Here is an 8,461-nt window from a genome sequence, read left to right on the forward strand (position 1 = left end):
TGCCCTTTATCCTGTGACATCAACAAGGCTTTTTGTCTACACAACTGTTGCTAACCGGATCTTTTCTCTTTTTCAGACCTGGTAAACCCTACATATGGTTGTGCATGACAGTAGATCACCAGTTTTTAAAAACTCCAACCGTGCCTCGTCCAAAATCACTTAAATATTCTTTTACCCCCATTCAAATGACTGGTTTGGACTTCAGAAAATTGTTTTCACCACGTCTAGATGCCTAAATGCAAATCTGATATAATCTGGCAGATGAGCTGTTTAAATCAAGAATACATTAAAGGTATCGGGTGATCTAGTTGATAGTTTTTAGAACTCACACCCCACTGCCCGTGTTCGCATCCAGGACAAGGAAGAATTAAAAAAATTATATTTTTCAGACTTTTATAAAAAAAACAATTCCTTCGAGCCGGAATTGAACCAGCGACCTAAGGATTACAGGCAGTACAACTACAGTCCTCCGCTCTACCAGCTGAGCTATCGAAGGAACAAACACCACACAACCTGACAAAAAATATGAACGTGTGTCATAAAGAAGAATTGAATACCAGAACTTGGCTGTACAAGAATAAAAAAAGTTATTTTAGTCTGTAAGAAAAAAATTTAATGGATTCCACTTACAACAAAACAACTAAAATAGTGACAGATCTTTTTTAATTAGTTAAAGTCAGAAGGTCCCTGGTGGTCTAGTGGTTAGGATTCGGCGCTCTCACCGCCGCGGCCCGGGTTCGATTCCCGGTCAGGGAAAGTTGGTAAGGTTTTATTTATTAATTATTTTCAGGATTTTTTCGCAGAAAAAAAAAAGTCCTTAAAGGGAAAGTTTTGTAAGATTTTCCCTTTATGCTTTTCAGGATTTTTGCTTAAAAAAAACCTTCTTCAAGCCGGAAATTATCTAGCGATCTAAGCTTTTCAACCAAGAATGTGTTGAATGTGCCTGGCTGTCTATAGGTTAGGACTCAGGTCTCTCATCCAGCTACCGGGGTTCGTGTCCTGGTCAAGGAAGGTTTGAAAAAATTAGCAATTTAGCCAGGCCTTGGCTGTACAACAAAATGTCTTTTAGTCACCAAGACACTTTTAAATCTTGAAGTAACCAAGGCTCCCTGGTGGTCTCGTGGTTAGGATTCGGCGCTTTCATCGCAGCAGCCCGGGTTCGATTCCCGGTCAGGGAATCTTTGTAAGGTTTTATTTATTAATTATGTCACATTTTTCTTTAAAAAAAAGTCCTTTAATACCAGGAATTTGATAAATGTGCGTGGTGGTCTAGTGGGCTCTCACCAAATTGCCTGGGTTCTCTTCCCAGTCAAGGAAGGGTTGTAAAAACTTGCCATTAAGTCAGGTCTGGGCTGTCCAACTAAATCTTTTCTAGTAAGCAAAATGCTTTTAAATCAAGAATACATTAAAGGTATCGGGTGATCTAGTTGATAGTTTTTAGAACTCACACCCCACTGCCCGTGTTCGCATCCAGGACAAGGAAGGATTAAAAAAATTATATTTTTTCAGACTTTTATAAAAAAAACAGTTCCTTCGAGCCGGAATTGAACCAGAAACCTAAGGATTACAGGAAGTACAACTACAGTCCTCCGCGCTACCAGCTGAGCTATCGAATGAACAAACACCACACAACCTGACAATAAATATGAATGTGTGTCATAAAGAAGAATTGAATACCAGAACTTGGCTGTACAAGAATAAAAAAAGTTTTTTAGTCTGTAAGAAAAAAATTTAATGGATTCCACTTACAACAAAACAACTAAAATAGTGACAGATCTTTTTTAATCAGTTAAAGTCAGAAGGTCCCTGGTGGTCTAGTGGTTAGGATTCGGCGCTCTCACCGCCGCGGCCCGGGTTCGATTCCCGGTCAGGGAATGTTGGTAAAGTTTTATTTATTAATTATTTTCAGGATTTTTTTGCAGGAAAAAAAAATCCTTAAATGGAAAGTTTTGTAAGTTTTTTTCTTTATGCTTTTCAGGATTTTTGCTTAAAAAAAAACCTTCAAGCCAGAATTAATCTAGCGATCTAAGCTTTTCAACCAAGAATGTGTTGAATGTGCCTGGTTGTCTATAGGTTAGTATTCAGGTCTTTTCAGGTCTAATCTGTCTAATTCTGTCACATTTTTCTTTAAAAAAAAAAGTCCTTTAATACCAGGAATTTGATAAATGTGCGTGGTGGTCTAGTGGGCTCTCACCAAACTGCCTGGGTTCTCTTCCCGGTCAAGGAAGGGTTGTAAAAACTTGCCATTATGCCAGGTCTGGATTGTCCAACTAAATCTTTTCTAGTAAGCAAAATGCTTTTAAATCAAGAATACATTAAAGGTATCGGGTGATCTAGTTGATAGTTTTTAGAACTCACACCCCACTGCCCGTGTTCGCATCCAGGACAAGGAAGGATTAAAAAAATGATATTTTTCAGACTTTTATAAAAAAAACTATTCCTTCGAGCCGGAATTGAACCAGCGACCTAAGGATTACAGGCAGTACAACTACAGTCCTCCGCTCTAATAGCTGAGCTATCGAAGGAACAAACACCACATAACCTGACAATAAATATGAACGTGTGTCATAAAGAAGAATTGAATACCAGAACTTGGCTGTACAAGAATAAAAAAAGTTTTTTAGTCTGTAAGAAAAAAATTTAATGGATTCCACTTACAACAAAACAACTAAAATAGTGACAGATCTTTTTTAATCAGTTAAAGTCAGAAGGTCCCCGGTGGTCGCGTGGTTAGGATTCAGCGCTCTCACCGCCGCGGCCCGGGGTTCAGTTCCCGGTCAGGGAAAGTTGGTAAGGTTTTATTTATTAATTATTTTCAGGATTTTTGTGCAGAAAAAAAAAGTCCTTAAAGGGAAAGTTTTGTAAGTTTTTCCCTTTATGCTTTTCAGGATTTTTGCTTAAAAAAAAACCTTCTTCAAGCCAGAATTAATCTAGCGATCTAAGCTTTTCAACCAAGAATGTGTTGAATGTGCCTGGTTGTCTATAGGTTAGTATTCAGGTCTTTCATCCAGCTACCGGGGTTCGCGTCATGGTCAAGGAAGGGTTGAAAAAATGAGCAATTTAGCCAGGCCTTGGCTGTACAACAAAATGTCTTTTAGTCAGCAAGACACTTTTAAATCTTGAATTAACCAAGGCTCCCTGGTGGTCTAGTGGTTAGGATTCGGCGCTTTCACCGCCGCGGCCCGGGTTCGATTCCCGGTCAGGGAAACTTTGTAAGGTTTTATTTATTAATTCTGTCACATTTTTCTAAAAAAAAAAGTCCTTTAATACCAGGAATTTGATAAATGTGCGTGGTGGTCTAGTGGGCTCTCACCAAACTGCCTGGGTTCTCTTCCCGGTCAAGGAAGGGTTGTAAAAACTTGCCATTATGCCAGGTCTGGGCTGTCCAACTAAATCTTTTCTAGTAAGCAAAATGCTTTTAAATCAAGAATACATTAAAGGTATCGGGTGATCTAGTTGATAGTTTTTAGAACTCACACCCCACTGCCCGTGTTCGCATCCAGGACATGGAAGGATTAAAAAAATTATATTTTTCAGACTTTTATAAAAAAAACAATTCCTTCGAGCCGGAATTGAACCAGCGACCTAAGGATTACAGGCAGTACAACTACAGTCCTCCGCTCTACCAGCTGAGCTATCGAAGGAACAAACACCAAACAACCTGACAATAAATATGAACGTGTGTCATAAAGAAGAACTGAATACCAGAACTTGGCTGTACAAGAATAAAAAAAGTTATTTTAGTCTGTAAGAAAAAAATTTTATGGATTCCACTTACAACAAAACAACTAAAATAGTGACAGAACTTTTTTAATCAGTTAAAGTCAGAAGGTCCCTGGTGGTCTAGTGGTTAGGATTCGGCGCTCTCACCGCCGCGGCCCGGGTTCGATTCCCGGTCAGGGAAAGTTGGTAAGGTTTTATTTATTAATTATTTTCAGGATTTTTTCGCAGAAAAAAAAAAGTCCTTAAAGGGAAAGTTTTGTAAGATTTTCCCTTTATGCTTTTCAGGATTTTTGCTTAAAAAAAAACCTTCTTCAAGCCGGAATTAATCTAGCGATCTAAGCTTTTCAACCAAGAATGTGTTGAATGTGCCTGGTTGTCTATAGGTTAGTATTCAGGTCTTTCATCCAGCTACCGGGGTTCGCGTCATGGTCAAGGAAGGGTTGAAAAAATTAGCAATTTAGCCAGGCCTTGGCTGTACAACAAAATGTCTTTTAGTCAGCAAGACACTTTTAAATCTTGAATTAACCAAGGCTCCCTGGTGGTCTAGTGGTTAGGATTCGGCGCTTTCACCGCCGCGGCCCGGGTTCGATTCCCGGTCAGGGAAAGTTTGTAAGGTTTTATTTATTAATTCTGACACATTTTTCTTAAAAAAAAAAGTCCTTTAATACCAGGAATTTGATAAATGTGCGTGGTGGTCTAGTGGGCTCTCACCAAACTGCCTGGGTTCTCTTCCCGGTCAAGGAAGGGTTGTAAAAACTTGCCATTATGCCAGGTCTGGGCTGTCCAACTAAATCTTTTCTAGTAAGCAAAATGCTTTTAAATCAAGAATACATTAAAGGTATCGGGTGATCTAGTTGATAGTTTTTAGAACTCACACCCCACTGCCTGTGTTCGCATCCAGGACAAGGAAGGATTAAAAAAATTATATTTTTCAGACTTTTATAAAAAAAAACAATTCCTTCGAGCCGGAATTGAACCAGCGACCTAAGGATTACAGGCAGTACAACTACAGTCCTCCGCTCTACCAGCTGAGCTATCGAAGGAACAAACACCACACAACCTGACAATAAATATGAACGTGTGTCATAAAGAAGAACTGAATACCAGAACTTGGCTGTACAAGAATAAAAAAAGTTATTTTAGTCTGTAAGAAAAAAATTTTATGGATTCCACTTACAACAAAACAACTAAAATAGTGACAGAACTTTTTTAATCAGTCAAAATCAGAAGGTCCCTGGTGGTCTAGTGGTTAGGATTCGGCGCTCTCACCGCCGCGGCCCGGGTTCGATTCCCGGTCAGGGAAAGTTGGTAAGGTTTTATTTATTAATTATTTTCAGGATTTTTTCGCAGAAAAAAAAAAGTCCTTAAAGGGAAAGTTTTGTAAGATTTTCCCTTTATGCTTTTCAGGATTTTTGCTTAAAAAAAAACCTTCTTCAAGCCGGAAATTATCTAGCGATCTAAGCTTTTCAACCAAGAATGTGTTGAATGTGCCTGGCTGTCTATAGGTTAGGACTCAGGTCTCTCATCCAGCTACCGGGGTTCGTGTCCTGGTCAAGGAAGGTTTGAAAAAATTAGCAATTTAGCCAGGCCTTGGCTGTACAACAAAATGTCTTTTAGTCAGCAAGACACTTTTAAATCTTGAATTAACCAAGGCTCCCTGGTGGTCTAGTGGTTAGGATTCGGCGCTTTCACCGCCGCAGCCCGGGTTCGATTCCCGGTCAGGGAATCTTTGTAAGGTTTTATTTATTAATTCTGTCACATTTTTCTTTAAAAAAAAAGTCCTTTAATACCAGGAATTTGATAAATGTGCGTGGTGGTCTAGTGGGCTCTCACCAAATTGCCTGGGTTCTCTTCCCGGTCAAGGAAGGGTTGTAAAAACTTGCCATTATGCCTGGTCTGGGCTGTCCAACTAAATCTTTTCTAGTAAGCAAAATGCTTTTAAATCAAGAATACATTAAAGGTATCGGGTGACCTAGTTGATAGTTTTTAGAACTCACACCCCACTGCCCGTGTTCGCATCCAGGACAAGGAAGGATTAAAAAAATTATATTTTTCAGACTTTTATAAAAAAAACAATTCCTTCGAGCCGGAATTGAACCAGCGACCTAAGGATTACAGGCAGTACAACTACAGTCCTCCGCTCTACCAGCTGAGCTATCGAAGGAACAAACACCACACAACCTGACAATAAATATGAACGTGTGTCATAAAGAAGAACTGAATACCAGAACTTGGCTGTACAAGAATAAAAAGTTACTTTAGTCTGTAAGAAAAAAATTTAATGGATTCCACTTACAACAAAACAACTAAAATAGTGACAGATCTTTTTTAATCAGTTAAAGTCAGAAGGTCCCTGGTGGTCTAGTGGTTAGGATTCGGCGCTCTCACCGCCGCGGCCCGGGTTCGATTCCCGGTCAGGGAAAGTTGGTAAGGTTTTATTTATTAATTATTTTCAGGATTTTTTCGCAGAAAAAAAAAAGTCCTTAAAGGGAAAGTTTTGTAAGATTTTCCCTTTATGCTTTTCAGGATTTTTGCTTAAAAAAAAACCTTCTTCAAGCCGGAAATTATCTAGCGATCTAAGCTTTTCAACCAAGAATGTGTTGAATGTGCCTGGTTGTCTATAGGTTAGTATTCAGGTCTTTCATCCAGCTACCGGGGTTCGCGTCATGGTCAAGGAAGGGTTGAAAAAATTAGCAATTTAGCCAGGCCTTGGCTGTACAACAAAATGTCTTTTAGTCAGCAAGACACTTTTAAATCTTGAATTAACCAAGGCTCCCTGGTGGTCTAGTGGTTAGGATTCGGCGCTTTCACCGCCGCAGCCCGGGTTCGATTCCCGGTCAGGGAATCTTTGTAAGGTTTTATTTATTAATTCTGTCACATTTTTCTTTAAAAAAAGTCCTTTAATACCAGGAATTTGATAAATGTGCGTGGTGGTCTAGTGGGCTCTCACCAAACTTTCTGGGTTCTCTTCCCGGTCAAGGAAGGGTTGTAAAAACTTGCCATTATGCCAGGTCTGGGCTGTCCAACTAAATCTTTTCTAGTAAGCAAAATGCTTTTAAATCAAGAATACATTAAAGGTATCGGGTGATCTAGTTGATAGTTTTTAGAACTCACACCCCACTGCCCGTGTTCGCATCCAGGACAAGGAAGGATTAAAAAAATTATATTTTTCAGACTTTTATAAAAAAAACAATTCCTTCGAGCCGGAATTGAACCAGCGACCTAAGGATTACAGGCAGTACAACTACAGTCCTCCGCTCTACCAGCTGAGCTATCGAAGGAACAAACGCCACACAACCTGACAATAAATATGAACGTGTGTCATAAAGAAGAATTGAATACCAGAACTTGGCTGTACAAGAATAAAAAGTTACTTTAGTCTGTAAGAAAAAAATTTAATGGATTCCACTTACAACAAAACAACTAAAATAGTGACAGATCTTTTTTAATCAGTTAAAGTCAGAAGGTCCCTGGTGGTCTAGTGGTTAGGATTCGGCGCTCTCACCGCCGCGGCCCGGGTTCGATTCCCGGTCAGGGAAAGTTGGTAAGGTTTTATTTATTAATTATTTTCAGGATTTTTTCGCAGAAAAAAAAAGTCCTTAAAGGGAAAGTTTTGTAAGATTTTCCCTTTATGCTTTTCAGGATTTTTGCTTAAAAAAAAACCTTCTTCAAGCCGGAAATTATCTAGCGATCTAAGCTTTTCAACCAAGAATGTGTTGAATGTGCCTGGTTGTCTATAGGTTAGGACTCAGGTCTCTCATCCAGCTACCGGGGTTCGTGTCCTGGTCAAGGAAGGGTTGAAAAAATTAGCAATTTAGCCAGGCCTTGGCTGTACAACAAAATGTCTTTTAGTCAGCAAGACACTTTTAAATCTTGAATTAACCAAGGCTCCCTGGTGGTCTAGTGGTTAGGATTCGGCGCTTTCACCGCCGCGGCCCGGGTTCGATTCCCGGTCAGGGAATCTTTGTAAGGTTTTATTTATTAATTCTGTCACATTTTTCTTTAAAAAAAAGTCCTTTAATACCAGGAATTTGATAAATGTGCGTGGTGGTCTAGTGGGCTCTCACCAAATTGCCTGGGTTCTCTTCCCAGTCAAGGAAGGGTTGTAAAAACTTGCCATTATGCCTGGTCTGGGCTGTCCAACTAAATCTTTTCTAGTAAGCAAAATGCTTTTAAATCAAGAATACATTAAAGGTATCGGGTGACCTAGTTGATAGTTTTTAGAACTCACACCCCACTGCCCGTGTTCGCATCCAGGACAAGGAAGGATTAAAAAAATTATATTTTTCAGACTTTTATAAAAAAAACAATTCCTTCGAGCCGGAATTGAACCAGCGACCTAAGGATTACAGGCAGTACAACTACAGTCCTCCGCTCTACCAGCTGAGCTATCGAAGGAACAAACAGCACACAACCTGACAATAAATATGAACGTGTGTCATAAAGAAGAACTGAATACCAGAACTTGGCTGTACAAGAATAAAAAAAGTTATTTTAGTCTGTAAACAAAAAAATTTATGGATTCCACTTACAACAAAACAACTAAAATAGTGACAGATCTTTTTTAATCAGTAAAAGTCAGAAGGTCCTTGGTGGTCTAGTGGTTAGGATTCGGTTCTCTCACCGCCGCGGCCCGGGTTCGATTCCCGGTCAGGGAAAGTTGGTAAGGTTTTATTTATTAATTATTTTCAGGATTTTTTCGCAGAAAAAAAAAGTCCTTAAAGGGAAAGTTTTGTAA

The 8,461-nt window shown here is 39.3% G+C and overlaps 20 non-coding genes across 20 annotated transcripts; 13 read left to right on the forward strand and 7 right to left on the reverse strand.

Moving 5' to 3' along the window:
* Window positions 1-409: 409 nt before the first annotated feature.
* trnay-gua (transfer RNA tyrosine (anticodon GUA)) lies at window positions 410-496 on the reverse strand. The gene is given in 2 exon segments: window positions 410-445; window positions 460-496. It is a non-coding gene; the product is annotated as a tRNA-Tyr (tRNA).
* A 188-nt stretch (window positions 497-684) lies between these two features.
* Window positions 685-756, forward strand: trnae-cuc (transfer RNA glutamic acid (anticodon CUC)). Its single transcript has one exon. It is a non-coding gene; the product is annotated as a tRNA-Glu (tRNA).
* Window positions 757-1,106: 350 nt separating this feature from the next.
* trnae-uuc (transfer RNA glutamic acid (anticodon UUC)) lies at window positions 1,107-1,178 on the forward strand. Its single transcript has one exon. It is a non-coding gene; the product is annotated as a tRNA-Glu (tRNA).
* A 625-nt stretch (window positions 1,179-1,803) lies between these two features.
* trnae-cuc (transfer RNA glutamic acid (anticodon CUC)) lies at window positions 1,804-1,875 on the forward strand. The gene has a single exon. It is a non-coding gene; the product is annotated as a tRNA-Glu (tRNA).
* A 563-nt stretch (window positions 1,876-2,438) lies between these two features.
* trnay-gua (transfer RNA tyrosine (anticodon GUA)) lies at window positions 2,439-2,525 on the reverse strand. Its single transcript is given in 2 exon segments — window positions 2,439-2,474; window positions 2,489-2,525. It is a non-coding gene; the product is annotated as a tRNA-Tyr (tRNA).
* A 610-nt stretch (window positions 2,526-3,135) lies between these two features.
* On the forward strand, window positions 3,136-3,207 carry trnae-uuc (transfer RNA glutamic acid (anticodon UUC)). The gene has a single exon. It is a non-coding gene; the product is annotated as a tRNA-Glu (tRNA).
* A 350-nt stretch (window positions 3,208-3,557) lies between these two features.
* trnay-gua (transfer RNA tyrosine (anticodon GUA)) lies at window positions 3,558-3,644 on the reverse strand. The gene is given in 2 exon segments: window positions 3,558-3,593; window positions 3,608-3,644. It is a non-coding gene; the product is annotated as a tRNA-Tyr (tRNA).
* A 188-nt stretch (window positions 3,645-3,832) lies between these two features.
* On the forward strand, window positions 3,833-3,904 carry trnae-cuc (transfer RNA glutamic acid (anticodon CUC)). The gene has a single exon. It is a non-coding gene; the product is annotated as a tRNA-Glu (tRNA).
* Window positions 3,905-4,255: 351 nt separating this feature from the next.
* On the forward strand, window positions 4,256-4,327 carry trnae-uuc (transfer RNA glutamic acid (anticodon UUC)). Its single transcript has one exon. It is a non-coding gene; the product is annotated as a tRNA-Glu (tRNA).
* Window positions 4,328-4,679: 352 nt separating this feature from the next.
* Window positions 4,680-4,766, reverse strand: trnay-gua (transfer RNA tyrosine (anticodon GUA)). Its single transcript is given in 2 exon segments — window positions 4,680-4,715; window positions 4,730-4,766. It is a non-coding gene; the product is annotated as a tRNA-Tyr (tRNA).
* Window positions 4,767-4,954: 188 nt separating this feature from the next.
* trnae-cuc (transfer RNA glutamic acid (anticodon CUC)) lies at window positions 4,955-5,026 on the forward strand. The gene has a single exon. It is a non-coding gene; the product is annotated as a tRNA-Glu (tRNA).
* A 351-nt stretch (window positions 5,027-5,377) lies between these two features.
* Window positions 5,378-5,449, forward strand: trnae-uuc (transfer RNA glutamic acid (anticodon UUC)). The gene has a single exon. It is a non-coding gene; the product is annotated as a tRNA-Glu (tRNA).
* A 351-nt stretch (window positions 5,450-5,800) lies between these two features.
* Window positions 5,801-5,887, reverse strand: trnay-gua (transfer RNA tyrosine (anticodon GUA)). Its single transcript is given in 2 exon segments — window positions 5,801-5,836; window positions 5,851-5,887. It is a non-coding gene; the product is annotated as a tRNA-Tyr (tRNA).
* A 186-nt stretch (window positions 5,888-6,073) lies between these two features.
* On the forward strand, window positions 6,074-6,145 carry trnae-cuc (transfer RNA glutamic acid (anticodon CUC)). Its single transcript has one exon. It is a non-coding gene; the product is annotated as a tRNA-Glu (tRNA).
* Window positions 6,146-6,496: 351 nt separating this feature from the next.
* trnae-uuc (transfer RNA glutamic acid (anticodon UUC)) lies at window positions 6,497-6,568 on the forward strand. The gene has a single exon. It is a non-coding gene; the product is annotated as a tRNA-Glu (tRNA).
* A 349-nt stretch (window positions 6,569-6,917) lies between these two features.
* trnay-gua (transfer RNA tyrosine (anticodon GUA)) lies at window positions 6,918-7,004 on the reverse strand. Its single transcript is given in 2 exon segments — window positions 6,918-6,953; window positions 6,968-7,004. It is a non-coding gene; the product is annotated as a tRNA-Tyr (tRNA).
* Window positions 7,005-7,190: 186 nt separating this feature from the next.
* Window positions 7,191-7,262, forward strand: trnae-cuc (transfer RNA glutamic acid (anticodon CUC)). Its single transcript has one exon. It is a non-coding gene; the product is annotated as a tRNA-Glu (tRNA).
* A 350-nt stretch (window positions 7,263-7,612) lies between these two features.
* On the forward strand, window positions 7,613-7,684 carry trnae-uuc (transfer RNA glutamic acid (anticodon UUC)). Its single transcript has one exon. It is a non-coding gene; the product is annotated as a tRNA-Glu (tRNA).
* A 350-nt stretch (window positions 7,685-8,034) lies between these two features.
* On the reverse strand, window positions 8,035-8,121 carry trnay-gua (transfer RNA tyrosine (anticodon GUA)). The gene is given in 2 exon segments: window positions 8,035-8,070; window positions 8,085-8,121. It is a non-coding gene; the product is annotated as a tRNA-Tyr (tRNA).
* A 188-nt stretch (window positions 8,122-8,309) lies between these two features.
* trnae-cuc (transfer RNA glutamic acid (anticodon CUC)) lies at window positions 8,310-8,381 on the forward strand. The gene has a single exon. It is a non-coding gene; the product is annotated as a tRNA-Glu (tRNA).
* The last annotated feature ends 80 nt before the right edge of the window (window positions 8,382-8,461 follow it).

This window comes from Denticeps clupeoides, chromosome 18 (assembly GCF_900700375.1).
Source record: "Denticeps clupeoides chromosome 18, fDenClu1.1, whole genome shotgun sequence".
Classification (NCBI taxonomy): domain Eukaryota; kingdom Metazoa; phylum Chordata; class Actinopteri; order Clupeiformes; family Denticipitidae; genus Denticeps; species Denticeps clupeoides.